This window comes from Brassica napus, unplaced genomic scaffold (genome assembly GCF_020379485.1).
Source record: "Brassica napus cultivar Da-Ae unplaced genomic scaffold, Da-Ae ScsIHWf_2368;HRSCAF=3059, whole genome shotgun sequence".
Lineage (NCBI taxonomy): Eukaryota > Viridiplantae > Streptophyta > Magnoliopsida > Brassicales > Brassicaceae > Brassica > Brassica napus.
In genome coordinates this window covers 6,224-27,993 of record NW_026015726.1, presented here as the reverse complement: position 1 = coordinate 27,993, position 21,770 = coordinate 6,224, and the positions used below count along the sequence as shown (strand labels likewise).

Sequence of the window (21,770 nt, the reverse complement as noted above, 5' to 3'; positions counted from 1 at the left end):
GGGGAAGAGTTGGAGAACTCGTCAAGCTTGAAGAACAAGAAGCAGATTTTGTCTAGATGGGTTGGGTGGGCCAATAAAGTTTTTAACATATCCAATACGAAAGTTCTTTCTATTTCAGCCATGGTGACGTGACAACCTCTCTATTGGACGATTTTCCAAACTGACAGTGGATGGCCTAACTGAAGCTCATATACTGCTATTTTTTTTTTTTCTGGCTGAAATTACAAACGGCCGAAAGAAAAGGAGCCATTCCGCGCGCATCGACCACCACCGTTAGATTTACTAAAAGAGCTAACAACAAACGGCCATGATCGCCATATACGACCAAGGGTGTGAGAATGATTGGTTCTCCATGTTAGATCAAGGCCGATCTTAAAACGAGCAATCTTGCCACCTATTTTCTCGTTAGCTATATCCGCTCCTCCGTAGATATGAATTTTCTATAATATGTTTTATATATAGTCACAGTAATGAATAAAAATCCATACTTTGTTTTTCTTTGGCAGAGGAGGTAGAGAAGAAGGAGAGAGAAGTTGGCACCGTCGTCGTCTCTCTCTCTTTCTTTCTCTTCTCCGTGAATCATCATCATCATCATCATCTTCGTGTTTTCTCGTTAAGCCCCATTTTGTTTTTTTTTTCTCTGGGGAAAAACTCGGCTCAAAACGATGAATGTGATGCGTAGATTGACGAGTATCGCCTTCTGGACGCGGTTTCGTCTCTTCTGATAACGTAAGATGTTTCCTCCTTTTACGTACTTCTGCATGTTGGGGTTTTTTTTTTTAAACAAACAGCTTTTCTTATTTAGGTAGGAGAGACCGAGACGCCGAGATCGAAGCCTAACCAAATTTGTGAAGAGATAGAAAGGACTACACGAGAAGACTCTGTTTCTAAAACAGAGGATTCTGATTCATTACCAAAAGAGATGGGAATCGGTGATGACGACAAGGATAAGGACGGTGGGATTATCAAGGGTAATGGGACAGAGTCTGGTCGGATCATTACCACCACAGAAGGGTCTGAACGATCAAAGAGACAAGGTGGTTTCAGTTATGATTGTTATGTGTTCTTATTCAGATTGTTTATGAAAATCTGATTGTTATGTGTTTTTTAATTTTTATTTTTAGGTCAAAAATGTTTAAATTTTCTTTTATAATCTTAACTAACTGATCTTTTTATGTGTTCTTTTTTTAAAGACAATCTCGTACAGAGCTGAACATGTGATTGGCACTGGCTCATTCGGTGTTGTCCTTTCAGGTAATAACTAAACCAAAACAATTATCTCAAGGCTAAGATTACTTGTTGTTTGAAAATGTGATTCATGTTTTTTTTTTAAATGATGATAGGCTAAGTGCTTAGAGACAGAAGAAAAAGTAGCTATCAAGAAAGTGTTGCAAGACAAGAGATACAAGAACAGAGAGCTTCAGATCATGCGGATGCTTGATCATCCTAATGTTGTTGACCTCAAGCATTCTTTCTTCTCCACCACTGAGAAAGATGAGCTTTATCTTAACCTTGTTCTTGAGTATGTACCTGAGACTATATACCGTTCTTCAAGATCTTACACCAAGATGAATCAACACATGCCCTTGATCTATATTCAGCTCTATACATATCAGGTATTAAAAGAACTTGGGATCTTGAAGTTTTTTTTGTGAATCTTGTTCTCACGGTTGTTGATAACCAGATTTGCCGCGCAATGAACTATCTACATAGAGTTGTTGGAGTGGTGTCACCGTGACATTAAACCTCAGAATCTATTGGTAAGCATAGGCCTGAGCATTCAGATGCTGGTTCGGGTTCCGTTGTTCTTGAGGTTACTAATAATACATTTTCTGATCTAATGGTGATGCATTTGGCAGGTCAATAATGTTACACATGAGGTGAAGGTATGCGATTTTGGGAGCGCCAAGATGCTGGTAGGTTCTATTGATTTACACACTGCATGTTATAGAAAACATGAGTAGTGACTGAGTAAGTGATGTCTTCTTGGTTTCAGATTCCGGGAGAACCCAATATATCTTACATATGCTCAAGGTATTACAGAGCTCCTGAACTCATATTTGGGGTAACTGAGTACACAACCGCCATCGATATGTGGTCTGTTGGCTGTGTCATGGCTGAACTTTTTCTTGGACATGTAAGACATGTTTTGTTCTGATGGGTTCTTCTAACTTCTAATCTGAGACAGTTTCTCTGACAATTGTATCTTGCTTTTAATGTCTACAGCCTCTGTTCCCTGGAGAGACTAGTGTTGATCAATTGGTTGAGATCATTAAGGTAAAGAAACATATTGTGGTTTTTGTTTCCCTTTCCTGTTAGAGATTCTCAGAGTTTGTGTTCTGCAATTTTCTGTGTGAATCAGATTTTGGGAACACCAGCAAGAGAAGAGATCAGAAACATGAATCCTCGTTACAATGATTTTAAGTTCCCTCAGATCAAAGCTCAGCCATGGCACAAGGTTTATTACATATATAAGTAATTTCAGATAACGGTAATGTTTTGCTTACAACTTTCTATTTTCAGATTTTCCGGAGACAGGTATCTCCAGAAGCAATGGATCTTGCCTCTAGACTCCTCCAGTACTCACCAAACCTGAGATGTTCAGCGGTAAGATAGACCAATCCCAGTGGATCTCTGTCCTTTTTAGAGCATGGCGGCTTTTAACTCCTTTTACTTAAACTATGGTTTCAGCTTGAAGCATGTGCACACCCCTTCTTCGATGATCTGAGAGACCCGAGAGCATCCTTGCCTAATGGAAGAGCACTTCCTCCACTGTTTGATTTCACAGCTCAAGGTATTGACAACAACACTATGCTTATCTTTCTCTTCTTCAACTTTCCTCTGATAAAATGCAATTACTTCCTTTGTAGAACTGGCTGGTGCATCTGTTGAATTGCGTCATCGCTTAATCCCTGAACATGCAAGGAAATAACTTACTTTGTCTAACGAGACCGCTTCTTCTCTACACAGATGTTGATATCTAAATTCCTTTTTTTTTGGCATTGTTCTGGTTATGAACACCCTCATTGACCTCTGCAACCACCTTGCACTAGCAGTTCCAAAAGTGTATGATTTGTTAAGTTTGTAACTTTGTAGACTCCATTGTTGCAGACAGAAAATGCAGAATTTTCCGAGTTTGTCTCTTCTTATACGCAAAATGTTTACCAATAGTCTCCACAAGAACAGTTTCCATCTCTAAAGTGATGAAAGCAGTTAGAATCTCTTAAGATGATATGCCTGAGATATACTCTAGATATATACTTCATTGCATTGTGGCAAAATCCCCACAGACACGGAGGTTCTTGATGATCCGAATAGGAGCTCCAGATGGTACAGCAAGTTGACCAAACAATACAGCTAGTTTCACACTATGGTAAGCTAAACCAAAAGCTCCTTGCCTTCCTTATCCAAGTCATTGAGTGCAAAACTCATATCCGTAAATAACCAGCTTCTTTGATCAAAAGCATCGTTTCATCAACCTTGGAAATGGAATATATCTCAACCATTCTTGGATGTCTTCTATCTTCAGACATCGCATCTTTCTCAATCATCCCTTCAAAAGTGAATCCATGATTCCTCTTTTAGCATACATATCCACAAAAGCGTTATTCACCAGCTTGTAAGTTCCATATCCAGTTTTCACTATCAGACAATGCACAAAAGAAGCTATCTTCGCTTATGTTCTAGACGAAGCGAAACAGTTTAAAATGGATGGGATTGTGAAATCATCTTCATGTCTCGCCTATGCATTCTTCCGAACAAGGACAGAGCTTCTTCTTTAAGACCTTCTCTAACACACTCAACAACCATCGAGTTCCAAGAAATCCACATCATCAACTTCCTAATCTTGTAACAAGGCTCTTGCAGTTGCAAAGTCTCTGAACAAAATACTGATCTTGAAACCACTCTTAACTATGCAGCCATGCACCTGAACTCCAATCCAGCGAGCAGAAACCGCAGCACAAGCAGTTAAAACGCTAGGAAAGATAAACTGATTCGGTTGGTTTCCTTCTCTTCTCACATCCCTAAAACACTCAATCGCCTTGTAAGCAAGTCCGTTTCTAGAATAGCCAGTAACCATATAACGTTATTCCTCTCATTTAGCATGGTCCCAAAGAGGTATTCAGCTTCAGAGATGTGTTTGCATTGTGCATACATAGCGAGAAGGCCATTAACCACACCAACATCCAAATCAAAACCGGTTTTTACTGTAAACCCATGAATCTGTTCACCTCTCAGAAGCAAACCAAGCGAAGTACACATCCTAAGAACACTACCCAAAGTGTACCCATCAGGGCTTTTTCCATCAAACTGCATTTCCCAAAAAAAAAACGGAAAGCCTCTTCTTCACTTCCATACTTACAATACCCTGAGATTAAAGCACTCCAGGGGATTGAATTCTTCATTGGATTTCTAAGAAGAATCTGTTTCGCATCAGCAAGTCTCCTTGAACTAGAGTAACCAACGATCATAGTGTTCCAAGTAAACTTATCTCTGTCAGGCATTCTATCGAACAATTGGCGGGCTTCCTTGATCCGACCAAATTTAGACAAATCTCCCAACATCAGATTCTAATAAAGCTTCGTTCGAGCAGCGTAGCTGTGAATGTAATTACAAAACTGTTTCAAAGCAAGACATAAGTTTCTGGAATTTAATATATGCATCGCTCTCTACTGAGCCAATAACGCATAAGATGTTAGGAGTGAACCTAATTACCCATTTGATAACTTAGAACACAAGTTGCTTTGATGCCAACTAAGGTCCCTCTTCAAAACTAAGAGAATTTGTGAAAGAACAAACTAAATAAACCAAACAAGTTTACTACAATTTTCTCTTCTTCTTTCATTTAACTCCAACTCACTATTTAAATACAAAGCTAGAAGAAATAAACTAACTACTACTACGTAAGAAGTGGGTGCAACACATATCCTCAAATCATGGAAACATAACTCCACTAAATAAAAGACAATATAATAATAACTAAAATATTTGAACAATGAAGATGGTCTTCATGGAGATGGCCACATCTTTTCTTCTTCGTATTGTATCTCATCATAAGATAATTTTTATTGGTATTATATATTTTTTTACAAATTAATTGCTGTTAGATATTTATATGAATTTTGTGTTATACTTTAGTCTTTTACATTATCATCATCTATAATATTGAAAAATTATTCCAGCTTTGATTATGATCGACATATCTGACTTGTATGGCATATAACCTGAAATTTACAGTTTATAGTTCATGCCTTTTTTATGCATCTACCGGTTAATTCCGACAATTTTAGAAAGAATGCCCTTAATGATATATTAGATTATTACATTACTTGATTGGAGTTTGAATATTTTTTTAATTGTTGGACTTAGATCAAAATTAGTTAAATAGCTACAACTTTATTTCAAAGATTATGATGTCCACTAGCTGAAATCAGAATTCACGTTCTAAGAAAAGAGCTAAGAAAATTGCAATTTATTTTTTTCAACATTTTTTAATTTAATTTATTTGATAATAGTTTATTAATAACAAATGAAAATTAAGTTTTACAAATAAAAGTGCAGAGGCACACTGTGCCTGCTAAGCACTTGCCATATCCATTATACTCGACTGTACACTGATCATCACATTGTTTAGCTTGGCAAATTTCTGTTCCACTAATATATTCACGACAAGATTCTTGTCCTTGCGACTCCATCACCATCCCTAAAAATAAATATTGAAAACATGTATTAGCATCATCTTTATTTTCTATATGTTAAAAAGGTTATGAAGAAATGAAACACTATGAAATCAAAGATAAAACATAGAAATAATAAATATCTTTAATATAGTTAAGTGTAAAACAAACCTAAAACAAGAACAACCATGAAAATAGCAAAAATTGTGGTTTTAACCATTTTTGATGATGCAACAAAAAGTGAAAACTTTAAAATAAAGAACAGTGATGAGGTTGTATTGCATCCGTGAATATCTTATATATAACAAATTAGATGTGTAGATATATTTCAAAAGTACCACAAATTGAAAAAATAGAAAGAAATTGAGAGTCAACTTATAATAAATAAGATGACTCATGCAAACAAATTATGGAAAACAAATAGGAAAAATATTTTGAAATTAATTAAAACTTATAGATCTCGTTTACATTAAAAAAAAATCATTGTCATTTAATGTTTTCACACTACACTAGCCACGTGGCATCCTACATCGATTTCAATTTGAATATATTCTGACGTGTCGGTTTCACAATCATTTAATAATTAATGCATTTACACACTATTTTTTCTTAATAAGTTAATTTTTAATTTCTGCATTTTTAATTTTTGTATTATTGAACTTAAATTGTCTTTGTACAACTACTGAATAATATCATTTTGAAAGAAAAAATTACAAAATCATTAAGATTCACATTAACTAAAATGCTGGAACAAGAATGTTTTTAGAAATTGAAAGTTTCTTATGTTGCCGAACTTAGGTATGGTTGAAGTTTCTGTACATGAAGACAATAAATAATTGTGATTAGTTATGAGCTAAGAAAATTGATGTAAAAAACACCACACACAAAATCAGATCTTTAGTTTAGCCAAATATTGTTTTTCTTTACGGAGTTTTCATATCATACCAAGAATTAGAAACATAATCAGACTGTTAGAAAAAATCAGAAATTAGAAAAGCTTTAAAAGAAAAAAAGTTCATGAAATCGATTTGAAAAACAAAATTCAGGTACCGATTGAAGAGATCACATTAATTTCACGCAACTCTAACACATTTCACTCGATTGTATCGTGTTTTTATTATATTCATCAATAATTTTTTATAAGAAAATACACGTTATTGATTATAGACTATGTCAGTTTTGCAATATGCCCAACAATATTGACACGACGCCCCACCATTTTTATTGGTTTTCTTAAAGTATGGTCCAATAATTATGTATGTTAAAAAACCCTGAATATTTGTTTTACATTTATTTTATTTTAATTTATATTATTAAAAGAAATTAAATCTGGGCAAAATATCTGATCCGAAGAACCAAACCGAAGTAGATTTGAAAGTAATACTAAAATACAAAATAAAACTGATTAAGTAGTTAGATGGATCTAAAAGTTTAATATCCAGATAACCATATCAGAATCTGATCCAAACTAAAAAAAATTGGATACCAAAAATATCTAACTCACAATTATATACTTAAATATGTTAATTATTTTAAATTTTATATCTATTAGGTATTCAAAATTATGAAAATATCTAAAAATTATCAACATAGCCACAAGTAAATATCTAAAAATAACAAAAAAATGTTCAAAATACTGAAATTATTTATTTGTTCTCCATCCAAATATTTGAATTGAACTAATTTTTATGTAAGTTTAAATATTTAGTCTTACATTATTCAAATTTTTATGTTTTATATTATTTCATTTGTGGATTTTGTGGATTTAGGATTTTTGTTTAAAAAAATACATAATTAAAATGGATACCCGAACTCGAATCCAAACCGAACCCACAATGATTTGAACCAAATCAAACCAAAATTTGTAAATATCCGAATATGATTTAAATTTCTAACTCTAAAAATCCAAAATCCGAACGGATATATGAATGTATTTCCCTAGAAAAAGCTATACAATAAATCCTTTAATTAATACAACATACAATAAATAAACTAATAAACTATTTCACTCTATGCACATCGCGAGTTACTACCTAATTTTTATATTAAGGCAAGTTAATATGTATTCATTATCAGTTGAATTTAATTTAATTTCCAAGTTTAGTAGAATCTATATTATAATAGATGAGTTTTTGCTCACTCCTCAAAGCGCCACGTCAGCATTTTGTGGGCCCCACTTTTAAAAATTGTGAAAAAATGTCAAGTCTATGGCTCGAACCCGGGGTATTGAGATATAAACACCAACATTTATACCACTAAGCTAAATGATACTTTGTACATTGATGGTCGAACCTAATATATATTTACGAAGGTCGGAAGCTCTTACTTCTACGGCTTCCTCTGAGGGTCGGGCCACAAGTGCGTTATGGGTTTCATTTTCAAATGAGATTCATCACGTTATATGAAAAAAATCTCAAGTTTGCAACAATTATAGTTTTCTCATATTGTAATCTGTTGTCGTTTAACATGAGTTTGAGTTCTTTTCTTCACTGTCTCAAACAAGTCTGAGTTACAGAGTTGCACCATGTGTCTGTTCGTAATCTATTTTTTCACCGGTGAACTCTTCATGTCCACATGTTAAATCGCTTGATCATAAATGTTCCTGATTTGTAGCCCCTATATAAACCCTATATATACAATTCTCATCTTTGATGAACTCAATCTGCATCTCCACTATATTATAATAGATGAGTTTTTGCTCACTCCTCAGCGCGCCACGTCGGCATTTTGTGGGCTCCACTTTTAAAAATTGTGAAAAAATGTCAAGTCTATGGCTCGAACCCGGGGTATTGAGATATAAACACCAACATTTATACCACTAAGCTAAATGATACTTTGTACATTGATGGTCGAACCTAATATATATTTACGAAGGTCGGAAGCTCTTACTTCTACGGCTTCCTCTGAGGGTCGGGCCACAAGTGCGTTATGGGTTTCATTTTCAAATGAGATTAATCACGTTATATGAAAAAAGCTCAAGTTTGCAACAATTATAGTTTTCTCATATTGTAATCTGTTGTCGTTTAACATGAGTTTGAGTTCTTTTCTTCACTGTCTCAAACAAGTCTGAGTTACAGAGTTGCACCATGTGTCTGTTCGTAATCTATTTTTTCACCGGTGAACTCTTCATGTCCACATCTTAAATCGCTTGATCATAAATGTTCCTGATTTGTAGCCCCTATATAAACCCTATATATACAATTCTCATCTTTGATGAACTCAATCTGCATCTCCACTATATTATAATAGATGAGTTTTTGCTCACTCCTCAGCGCGCCACGTCGGCATTTTGTGGGCCCTACTTTTAAAAATTGTGAAAAAATGTCAAGTCTATGGCTCGAACCCGGGGTATTGAGATATAAACACCAACATTTATACCACTAAGCTAAATGATACTTTGTACATTGATGGTCGAACCTAATATATATTTACGAAGGTCGGAAGCTCTTACTTCTACGGCTTCCTCTGAGGGTCGGGCCACAAGTGCGTTATGGGTTTCATTTTCAAATGAGATTCATCACGTTATATGAAAAAAAGCTCAAGTTTGCAACAATTATAGTTTTCTCATATTGTAATCTGTTGTCGTTTAACATGAGTTTGGGTTCTTTTCTTCACTGTCTCAAACAAGTCTGAGTTACAGAGTTGCACCATGTGTCTGTTCGTAATCTATTTTTTCACCGGTGAACTCTTCATGTCCACATGTTAAATCGCTTGATCATAAATGTTCCTGATTTGTAGCCCCTATATAAACCCTATATATACAATTCTCATCTTTGATGAACTCAATCTGCATCTCCACTATATTATAATAGATGAGTTTTTACTCATTCCTCAGCGCGCCACGTCGGCATTTTGTGGGCCCCACTTTTAAAAATTGTGAAAAAATGTCAAGTCTATGGCTCGAACCCGGGGTATTGAGATATAAACACCAACATTTATACCACTAAGCTAAATGATACTTTGTACATTGATGGTCGAACCTAATATATATTTACGAAGGTCGGAAGCTCTTACTTCTACGGCTTCCTCTGAGGGTCGGGCCACAAGTGCATTATGGGTTTCATTTTCAAATGAGATTCATCACGTTATATGAAAAAAAGCTCAAGTTTGCAACAATTATAGTTTTCTCATATTGTAATCTGTTGTCGTTTAACATGAGTTTGGGTTCTTTTCTTCACTGTCTCAAACAAGTCTGAGTTACAGAGTTGCACCATGTGTCTGTTCGTAATCTATTTTTTCACCGGTGAACTCTTCATGTCCACATCTTAAATCGCTTGATCATAAATGTTCCTGATTTGTATCCCCTATATAAACCATATATATACAATTCTCATCTTTGATGAACTCAATCTGCATCTCCACAAAACTCATTGATTCCTCTTAGATTTAACCAACTTCTAGAAAATGTTTCTCTTTGCCTCTCCAATTCGTCAAACCGGCGTCTCGGCGTCCGTCACTCAACCTTCGAATCTCTCCGTCTTGGTCGTAGTAGTCAGAGCATAGCCTCTGGCTTCCTCGCTTCTGGGATTCCCTGAACTTCAAGAAAGACATGGAATTTGTGGGAATCATGGTTCTCTTCCTTGATGAAAAGGTAAGTTAATATTCGATCTATAACACTTATTTAACACAATTGTTTTAATTTATTTCTTGATTCTTTGTTGAATAATATTATTTGCAGATTCCGTGATTCATGGGTTTACTCCCGTCGGACGTGCTTATCATTACATGCCATCTTTGAAAGCTGATTCCATTGTGAAAGTCGATCGTTTTGAGGTTTCTAGGTGCTCAAGCATGTACAAGATAACTGATCATCCATTCCTCATTCGTTTCATCTCACTAACCATTATTGATGAAGTCATCACGGGTGCTCCTGAGATCAATCTTCAGTCAAGATTAGACTGTTCGACAATCTCCAAGTGATTGCGAACACAAACCTAGAACTTCCAGGTATATTATCATATTGCATCTGGGTTTATATTATGTTTTGATATCATAACTGATATTTAAACTCACAGATGTGGTTGGGCAGATCTGTTCTGTCCAGGGCTCTGACCTCACCAAAGAAACAACTTGAGTCGTTATCCGTCTCCTCATTGATCCGTAAGAAACAATCAACACATAATTTCCTTTATACTACTGTCTATATTGTGCTAACATCAATAATCAAAAATATTTCATACCCAAGATTTGTGGTCGTCTATTTATCTCCCTTATTTATCAATCTAATTTTACACAAATCTTTATTTTATTGTTTAAAAGAAACCACAATAACCCAAACAATCAAAACACCAAAAACTAGTATCCCAAAAAAGACGAATCATTAATGATCACCTCTGTTTTTGTCTAATCTTACAAATAAAATTCAAAACAAATATTCCAATCAACTCAACTAAAACTCAACGACACATATATTGAGCCAGCTAAACAAATATAAACTACACGGCCAAATATTTAAAAATTTACAAACTTACTTTCACAGATGCTTACGAAGAAGACGAAGACGACAACCAAGATCAGTGAAATTACCTAAACAAAAAAGCAGAGTAAGTTACAAACTCTTATAAATACAACTAACAATTATTTTTGTTTACATATTACCCATCAAATAAAAAAAAATAAACACAGCCACACCAGTAGATACAAGAGACAATCCCAACAGACACAAAAGCGGCAACAACATCTCCACCTGCTCACTCCTCTTGTCTTATAAAAATAGCTTATATGCTCAATGTCAACTTGGCAACGCTATTGTTTTCTTATGAGAAATACATATATTCGTTTAAAACCCATTAAGACCCAAATACTAATTGTCACTCATTTTATAGTTATTTGTACAAGTCTTCATATATTTGTTTTAAAGGTCCGGTAAAAACAACAAGTTTAAAAGTAAAAAAACATATAATCAACATAATAAGAATAAAAAAAAATATTACTTAATACACACAACTTACACAACTAAATTGGTGAAAAAATATCCAGAAACAAAAGGTACTCTCAACAACCTTAATATAATTTATGTAATCTCAACAGTACAAATAACAAATTAAAAAGACAAACAAACAATAAGTCTCAGTGACACAGCAAGCAACAACACGAACTATATCAATCACATTACTAACACAGTTTAGTCCTTCATGAGTGGAGAACAGTGCATACACAGTACATCATCACAACTATAACCCTATAATAATAAAAAACTTAAAAAACAATGATCAACCCAAAACGCAAAATTCACAGCTACAATAACCCTAACAAATATTGAGATGAAACAAGAAATATGTCTACAACTCCGCGCTTGCGCGGAGACAATACCCCTAGTTGGTATAAAAGATTAGATTGTCAGTTTGAATAAGATGCTCTAGATAGAAATAACCAATTTGTTAAACTATAGAATTTAATAGAAGTCTGACTAAAAGAATGTTGTTATTTTATTCTTTTTTTTTTTGCTTTCTATACATATATTTTTCCCTCAGTTATTGTAATAATGTTATTGTTAGTCATGCTCCATTTAAAAATGAAAAGCATCTTATTTGAAAACTAATTTATTCGACAACCAAGTTAGAATTTGAATCAAAACTTCACATCTATCATGTGAGAATCATTTTTATTACACAGCCTTACTAGCATGTACTATTTACAAGTTTACGAAGCAAAGGTGGCATAATAGTAGAACTTACCCTTATTTTTAAATTTAATTCATGAAAATTACACACGTACGGTTGTGCGGATCAAAATCTAGTGTTATGTTAAATTTAGAAATTTTAATTTAAAATCAACAGTCAGATGAAACTAGTATCATCACAGTTTGGTATAATATATGTTACTGGGTTGTAGAATATAATATTCTTACTGGTAATACTTGGAATTTTTCTAGAAAATAAAGAATTGTTTTATTATATTTTGAAAAATCGTGTGCTAGTGCCACATGTTGGTAGTATAACTTTAAGCAAAAAATTTAGCATAGTATAATTCATTTGTCATTTGATAAATTTATGGTTTTTATTTATCATTTTCATTATTTAATTATAATATTTTCATTTTATATTTGAAAGATAAATGAATATTTTTTTTCTAACAATATTTTTGTAAATTTATTTTTTAGATAATCAATTTAAATTTTTATTATAATCGAATTTAATTATTTTTTTACATAATTTTAATTTTTCGTGTACATCAAAACTAATCATATTTTAGGATAATTATAATTTAAAATGTTAATTTCAGATTTTTTCAAAAAACTTCTAAAAAGATTTTTCAAAGATTTTGTCATATGTTTTTTTTTAAAAAAATATTGAGTTGCATTTCAAATAAAAAGGTAAAGATATTGAAAGACATTCTAACTAAAATATGTAAAATTTAATATAGTTTCTAAGAAATGACCCAAATAAAAAAATCACATTCTAACTTCCGTTTTAATAGATAAGATAAAAGTAAAGATATTTTTTTAAAACAAAAAAGAAAAGACCGTTGATTTAACTAGGATGGTTTAAGAACGAGGTGGACGGGTCCATACATGAGGCATTAATATAGTTCTTAAGTTTATGTTTATTGCCTGTAACAAGAGCTATCCAAGATATCACATCTTTCTCAATCGTCCCTTCAAACACTTTCACCGCTCAATCCATGATTCCCATTTTAGCATACATATCCACAAGAGCGTTATTCACCAGCTTGTAAGTTCCGTATCCAGTTTTCACAATCAGACAATGCACAAAAGAAGCTATATTCGTTTCTGTTCTAGAAGAAGGTTTAGAATGGAGGGGATTGTGAAATCATCTATCTTCATATCTCGCTCGTGCATTCTTCCGAATAAAGACAGAGCTTCTTCTTTAAGACCTTCTCTGATACACTCAACAACCATCGAGTTCCAAGAAACCACATCATCAACTTCCATATCTTGTAACAAGGCTCTTGCAGTTGCAAAGTCTCTGCATTTAGGCATACATAGCAATCACTGCGCTCTGAACAAAGATGTCAGTCTTGATACCACTCTTAACTATGCAGCCATGCACTTGAACAGCTGAACTCCAAACCCGCGAGCAGAAACCACAAGCAATTAAAACGCTATGAAACGTAAAATGATTCGGTTGATTCCCTTCTCTTCTCATATCTCTAAAACACTCACTCGCCTTGTACGCAAATCCGTTTCTAGAGTAGCCAGTGAGCGTAGAAGTCCATGCAACGTTATTCCTCTAACATGCCATGGTCCCAAAGAATTATTCAGCTTCAGAGATGCGTCTGCATTGTGCATACATAGCGAGAAGGCACAATTAACGCATGAATCTGTTAACCCCTCAGAAGCAAACAAAGCGAACTACATATCCTAAAAACACTAACCAAAGTATACTCATCAGGGATTCTAACATCAAACTGCATTTCCCAAAAAAAAAACCGAAAGCTTCTTCTTCACTACCATACTTACAATACCCAGAGATTAAAGCACTCCAGGAGATTGTATTCTTTATTGGGTTTCTAAGGAAAAGCTGTTTTGCATCAGCAAGTCTCCCGGAACAGGAGTAAGCAAAGATCATAGTATTCCAAGTAAACTTATCCCTCTCAGGCATTTTATCGAACAGTTGGCGGGATTCCTCGATCCGACCAGATTTAGACAGATCTCTCAACACCAGATTCGAGTCATTCGAATGAAACTTCGTTCGAGCAGCGTTACAAAACGACGTCAAAGGAAGATGCAAGTTTCTGGAATTCAACTTGGGCCTCAGTATCTACTGGGCCAATCCCTTATATACTAAATCACAAGTCACGTAACCAATTAAATATTGTCACATAATTCATGTTTACAAAATTAAAAACAATTAAAACAAAACAATGTTAAAAAAATAACTGTAGGCACCGACTTCTTAAAACAATCCACCAGGACAACTACCCACGATCATCTTTTTTCCACAACTTTTTATTTTTCTCGATTCCTATAAATCTCTAAAATTTGACAATTAATAAACGTTTAAATAGAATGTTTGAGTATTATTGAAGTCTTATCAAATGTTTGAAATCTCTAGAATGGAAGCGTGAAGATTGTTGAAAAAAGTTTGTTCGAGACCATGATCAAAACAGGTTAGTGTTTGATTTGAAACAAGAATGTTAAATTGTAACTTTTTGCTCTGTTCAGAATGATATTGTGTTATAGGAGCATAAGACATTAAGTATTAGAGCGAAGCAGAAAATAAATTATTGCTGCGATCAGGAAGAGCTCTTGATGATATATATATATATATATATACCAACTGCCTTGCTCATTGCTTATTTCACAAGGCTTAATAATTTTCCCTTATATACTAAATCACAAGTCACATAACCAATTAAATGTTGCCACATAATTCATGTTTACAACATTAAAAACAAGTAAAACAAAACAATGTTAAAAAAATAACTGTAAGCACCGGCTTCTTAAAACAATCCACCAGGACAACTACCCACGATCATCTTTCTTCCACAACTTTTTATTTTTCTCGATTCCTATAAATCTCTAAAATTTGACAATTAAAAGACGTTTAAATAGAATGTTTGAGTATTATTGAAGTCTTATCAAATGTTTGAAATCTCTAGAATGGAAGCGTGAAGTTTGTTGAAAAAAGTTTGTTCGAGACCATGATCAAAACAGGTTAGTGTTTGATTTGAAACAACAATGTTAAATTGTAACTTTTTGCTCTGTTCATAATGATATTGTGTTATAGGAGCATAAGGTATTAAGTATTAGAGCGAAGCAGAAAATAAATCATTGCTGCGATCAGGAAGAGCTCTTGATGATATACATATACCAATTGCCTTGCTCATTGCTTATTTCGCAAGGCTTAATAATTTTCCCTTATATACTAAATCACAAGTCACATAACCAATTAAATGTTGCCACGTAATTCATGTTTACAAAATTAAAAACAATTAAAACAAAACAATGTTAAAAAAATAACTGTAAGCACCGGCTTCTTAAAACAATCCACCAGGACAACTACCCACGATCATCTTTCTTCCACAACTTTTTATTTTTTTCGATTCCTATAAATCTCTAAAATTTGACAATTAAAAGACGTTTAAATAGAATGTTTGAGTATTATTGAAGTCTTATCAAATGTTTGAAATCTCTAGAATGGAAGCGTGAAGTTTGTTGAAAAAAGTTTGTTCGAGACCATGATCCCTTATATACTAAATCACAAGTCACATAACCAATTAAATGTTGCCACATAATTCATGTTTACAAAATTAAAAACAATTAAAACAAAACAATGTTAAAAAAATAACTGTAGGCACCGGCTTCTTAAAACAATTCACCAGGACAACTACCCACGATCATCTTTCTTCCACAACTTTTTATTTTTCTCGATTCCTATAAATCTCTAAAATTTGACAATTAATAGACGTTTAAATAGAATGTTTGAGTATTATTGAAGTCTTATCAAATGTTTGAAATCTCTAGAATGAAAACGTGAAGTTTGTTAAAAAAAGTTTGTTCGAGACCATGATCAAAACAGGTTAGTGTTTGATTTGAAACAACAATGTTAAATTGTAACTTTTTGCTCTGTTTAGAATGATATTGTGTTACAGGAGCATAAGGTATTAAGTATTAGAGCGAAGCAGAAAATAAATTATTGCTACGATCAGGAAGAGCTCTTGATGATATATATATATATATACCAACTGCCTTGCTCATTGCTTATTTCGCAAGGCTTAATAATTTTCCCTTATATACTAAATCACAAGTCACATAACCAATTAAATATTGCCACATAATTCATGTTTACAAAATTAAAAACAACTAAAACAAAACAATGTTAAAAAAATAACTGTAGGCACCGGCTTCTTAAAACAATCCACCAAGACAACTATTCACGATCATCTTTCTTCCACAACTTTTTATTTTTCTTGATTCCTATAAATCTCTAAAATTTGACAATTAAAAGACGTTTAAATAGAATGTTTGAGTATTATTGAAGTCTTATCAAATGTTTGAAATCTCTAGAATAGAAGCGTGAAGTTTGTTGAAAAAAGTTTGTTCGAGACCATGATCAAAACATGTTAGTGTTTGATTTGAAACAACAATGTTAAATTGTAACTTTTTGCTCTGTTCAGAATGATATTGTGTTATAGGAGCATAAGGTATTAACTATTAGAACGAAGCAGAAAATAAATTATTGCTGCGATCAGGAAAAGCTCTTGTTGATATATATATATATATACCAACTGCCTTGCTCATTGCTTATTTCGCAAGGCTTAATAATTTTCTCTATTCTTTTTTTTCTCGGGTCATTTCTAGGGTTTCAGTCGCTCTCCGTCTAAATCAGGGATTATTCACTTGGCACGAGATTTCGCAAAGTTTCCTTTTTGAATTGCTGAGAATTTGTTTCAGATCCGTGTGATATCGAAGCACGTTCTCAAAATTTGTTGGACTGAATTTGGTAAACAGTTCTCTTAGCCTCTGTTTAATCCTTCGCTCTCTTTCGCAATAAGTTTTTTTTTTGATAAAAAGTTTTCATATCTCTCCCACTAAGGTTCCGTACGAGAATTTCTCAAACGAACAAGGGAACGTAACGATGAAGAATCTAGAAGAGCAATGGGTGTGCTGAGAAGATACTCTTTGAGAATAATTACTCTAGAGCAAAAATATTCATTAACCAGGCAAAGAGTTTGGATATAGATCTTGGTTGTTTAAATCAAGTGCTGATTATGATCGATGTTTAATTGTTTATTGCAGGAGGAAGAGAAACTGACTGATATGTGATTCTGACTGTAGTTCGTTGCTAATGAAGAAACCGTCAAGAAACTGCACAAGAAGTTAGCTCTTTTCTTCATCTCGGACAAGAACAAGTTCAACGGCGCAAAGGGCACTTTTTAAACTGATTTTAAAAGCTTGGTCTCAGTTGTATGATCAAGAAGGTAAACATAAAAATAGTGGAATTCAGAAATCACAAAAGCCACATGAGCCTGCTTCATCTAACAAGCCAAGGCCAAAGCCTAAGCCTGAGTATGAATCTCCGCCTAAGTTTGAACCTACTTTTTGGAAAGGGTGCAATAGATGCAAGACATATTGTGAATTCTTGAGGGTTGATTACCTTAACAAGTCCTGAGCATCATGCTTTACTTTTTTTCCCTTGTGTGTTCTTCAAATAAATGTGCCACTATCCATTTATACATTTAGTTTGGAAGTATGCTTTCAAATTACCCTTTTAATACGAGAATTCACTTGACACTTGATGTTTTACTCATGTCTGACGTGAGCTTATAATTTCTGTTGTATATATTTAAAAGGTATAGTAGTAAATATCACTTATTCTAAAACTAAGGAGTTTGTTAACTTTGATTAGTCAATTATTTTCTATTGTTTTTGTGGATAAATGATTTTTTTCTTTGATTTGCTTTCACAAAACGGTGTATCTATTACAAGTTATTGTTTACTGTTTTAATTAATTGGTTGTAAATTATAATGATGGTTGAAAAATAAAACTTTGTTGTAATATTGTTTTTGTTTGCAGTTGATATATATACTGAATGTTTAAAGCCATATATTACAGGTTAAGAATTAGGAAAACATAGGAAGAACAAGACATTCAGAAGTAAAACAGAAAAGCTTCAAATTAGATTTGTAAGGAGGGAGCTAAATATAAAATCATCGTATTTTAAAAAACTAATCTAATTATATGATCAATGTATTTTTTTAGAACTAATCTAACTTAACCAGTGATAAACTGATTAGTGTGTTCATGGTTTGTTTTTTTGCTATACTCATCTTTTTACAAAAATAAAAGTTGTTTTATATATGTAATTTTAGTTATCTAAAACTGAAATTTGGTCTTATTAATAAAAAAAAATAAGTTCGTGCGTAGCACGAGAACCATACTAGTAAGTTAATAACGCATAAGACAGTAATAATCATTCGGGACTAAAATCTATGATATTTACGAGGATTTTTAAAGTTAAAACCCTTCAACTAAGTTTATTTTGGGTAAAAACCTCAAACTAAATATTTAACGAAAAAAACCCTAAACTAATTTTATTTAATGAATTAAACTCTAACATGTCATAATTACCATTACTACTGGTAAATCTTTATTTTAGGGATTTCTACGTTAAGTAAACATAGGTGAGAGGTTTTACCATTAAAAATTTAAAAAAATCAGAAAAATTCAAAATTTTATAATATTATTTAAAAATTAGTAACTTAAATTTTCAAAATTAGCATTTAAATTTTTTTTTTTTGTAAATATATGAGTTTGATGTGTTTTTAACATCAAGATTATATATGTAGAAATTAAAAATGTAAAAACCCATAAAATATAATAAAAATTATCCAAAGATTTATTATTACATTTTTTATTAGATAAGATATAATTTTTACTATATTTTTTTGTTTTTTAAATTTTTAATAGTTTAGTAATTTTATTACAGGTAAATCTTTAGTTACTAATTTATTACTAAAATATTAAAAATGTAAAAAAAAACAAAAAAATATAATAAAAATTATATCTTATCTAATAAAAATGTAATAATAAATGAAAAATTCCCTTGGATAGCCCTTTTTAAGTTTTTGTCACAAAAATAGTCTTCAATGAGAAAAATGACCAAAAAAAGTTTTATTAAATGGTACAAGTACATTTTTACCCTAGGGTTAACTAATCTAGACTTAGGGTTTAGAGGTAAGGGGTGGAGTTTTGGGGATAAGGTTTCAAATTTTAAAAAATAAAAAAACAAAAATTAAAAATTTCAAAATAAAAAACGGTTATTTTGGTCATTTTCTTTTTGAAGGCTATTTTTGTGACAAAAACTTTTAAAAATGCTATTTGAGATAATTGCCCATAATAAATCTTTAGATAATTTTTTATTATATTTTATGGGTTTTTACATTTTTAATTTATACATATATATTGTTGATGTTAAAAACACATCAAACTCATATATTACAAAAATAATAATTAAAAATGCTAATTTTGAAAATTTAAGTTACTAATTTTTAGATAATATTATTAAATTTTGATTTTTTTTTTGATTTTTTTTTATTTTTAATGGTAAAACTTCTCAACTATGTTTACTTAATGTAGAAACCCCTAAACTAAAGATTTACCGGTTATGACCTAATAGGGTTTAATTCATTAAATAAAGTTAGTTTTGAGAATTTTTTCGTTAAATACTTATTTTGGGGGGTTTTTACCCAAAAAAAACTTGGTCGAAGGATTTTAACGTTAAAAATCCTATTTACAAGCATATTATTACAAATTAATTGGTACCTATTAGATAATTGTATTCGTAGGGTTAGTACCGTACGCAACGCAAGAAACTAAAGATAGTAAATCACGCGTTAGTGGATGGCGCCCCGTAATGATCCTAAAGGTCGCGGGTTGGAATCTGTTATCCTCAGATTACCACAGTGGTCATATATCCAGAGATTAATTGGTTGGATCTTGCCCCGCCGGATATCCGGGTCAACCAAAAATAATATCCAAAACGTATTAATGAGTAAACACATTTTGTGAATTTTATTTTCTTGTATTGTTTTCAGCATATGATTTATTTTATTTTTATTTTTCATTTTAATACATTTGATCCAATTTTGTGAAATATATCCCATGGATATCATTTGATAAATGATTTGTCATGTATCATTAACACGTTGATTTTGAAAGAAAAATTATGATATGACATACTAACAATGATGACATGTTTTGAAACTAGTTATGATACAAACATTTATATTAATGTTATTTGTATTTTTGGTAAGTTTTTTTAAAATATGGTAATAATACCTCATAGATACTCATTAATATAACAAATAAATAATATAATTGTAGAAATAAAAATATAATATTATTTTATAATTTTTGAAATATTGTTTAATTCTATTTTTATAATTATATAATTTTTATTACCAAACAAAATATTCAAACTTGTATGCATTTTTTTAAAAATTCAAATTTCTAATACCAATACCATTAATTTATCTTTAATAACTACAAGTTTTAAAAATATTATTTAGTTTTATGTTTTGACAATTATATACCTAACACAATTTTATAGAGTCAAAATAAATAGATAAAAAATATTTCCAAGATTATAATTTTAAATATATACATATATATTATTAAAATTTAAATAAAATATTATTTTACCTCAATTATTACATATAATTTAAATAAAATTTAAAATTAAATATTGTAAGCAAATAACAAAAATTAAAAAATAATAAAATTTTATTTTTAAATATCATTTAAATTTAAAACTTTTATTTATATACACGGTGCAGGAAAATATCTAGTATTAGTGAAAAAACTAGTTGAAATTATTAATACATGTCCCAGGTATGTTTAACAAGTATAAGTTTCATTACAAAATCATTGTAATCCAGGTATTGGTAGTATTTTTTTTTTTTGAACTATCAATTCATTGAAAGAGAAAGCCTCCTTAAGGCTTCAGCTATGCAGAGAAGAGTTCAAACCATACAAAGCAGATTTAGCTAATGCATCAGCTATGCAATTGAGGCTCCTAAAAACATAAGAGAAATTCAGCAATACAAAGGAAGAAGTTAGATTCTCGATATCCAAGTTGATTCTGTAAAGGTCTACTGGACTTTGATTCGAGATTAGTGTTTTGATGAGCACTTGATTATCTGATTTTAGGCAGATTTTGGAGAGTTGACGTGATTTAGCATGCAAGAGAGTTTCCTGGACAGCAATAGCTTCCGCCATCAGAGGTGACACCCCATGAGCTTCAGTCGATGATCCTTGTTCTTGTATACATGTGTAAGGATCCATGTAGTGCCAACCACAGCCTGCTAGCTTATATATCCCCAAATCGCCAAGCCGCATCTGTAAACAAAGTAACTGCATCATTCAAGTCCTAGCAGTTGAGTTTTCTGTGGTTGTGCGTCCTGCCATTCTCGAGCTAGGCCGATGGCTTTAACGATTATGTCTGATGGGGAGAGATCCCGGTTCTCAAAAACCAACGAGTTTCTTGCTGTCCAAACGCACCAGCATACCCAAGCAAAATGATTCACAGAGACACCAGTAGGGGAGAGGCAGATGAGGTTCGATGAACCCTTCAGGGCTTGTTCAAAAGATGATACCGCTAATGGTAGTCTAATGGTTGTGTAAA

At 32.2% G+C, this 21,770-nt stretch overlaps 3 pseudogenes across 1 annotated transcript; 1 reads left to right on the top strand and 2 right to left on the bottom strand.

Annotated features, from left to right (window-relative positions):
• Positions 1 to 922: 922 nt before the first annotated feature.
• On the top strand, positions 923 to 3,137 carry LOC125600719 (annotated as a pseudogene). Its single transcript, XR_007333910.1, has 11 exons — positions 923 to 1,060; positions 1,194 to 1,244; positions 1,344 to 1,616; positions 1,685 to 1,760; positions 1,860 to 1,916; positions 1,997 to 2,137; positions 2,227 to 2,277; positions 2,363 to 2,458; positions 2,524 to 2,607; positions 2,692 to 2,794; positions 2,871 to 3,137. The product of XR_007333910.1 is annotated as a shaggy-related protein kinase beta-like (transcript).
• LOC111203303 lies at positions 2,404 to 7,240 on the bottom strand (annotated as a pseudogene).
• Positions 7,241 to 13,150: 5,910 nt separating this feature from the next.
• On the bottom strand, positions 13,151 to 21,484 carry LOC125600718 (annotated as a pseudogene).
• Between the last annotated feature and the right edge of the window lie 286 nt (positions 21,485 to 21,770).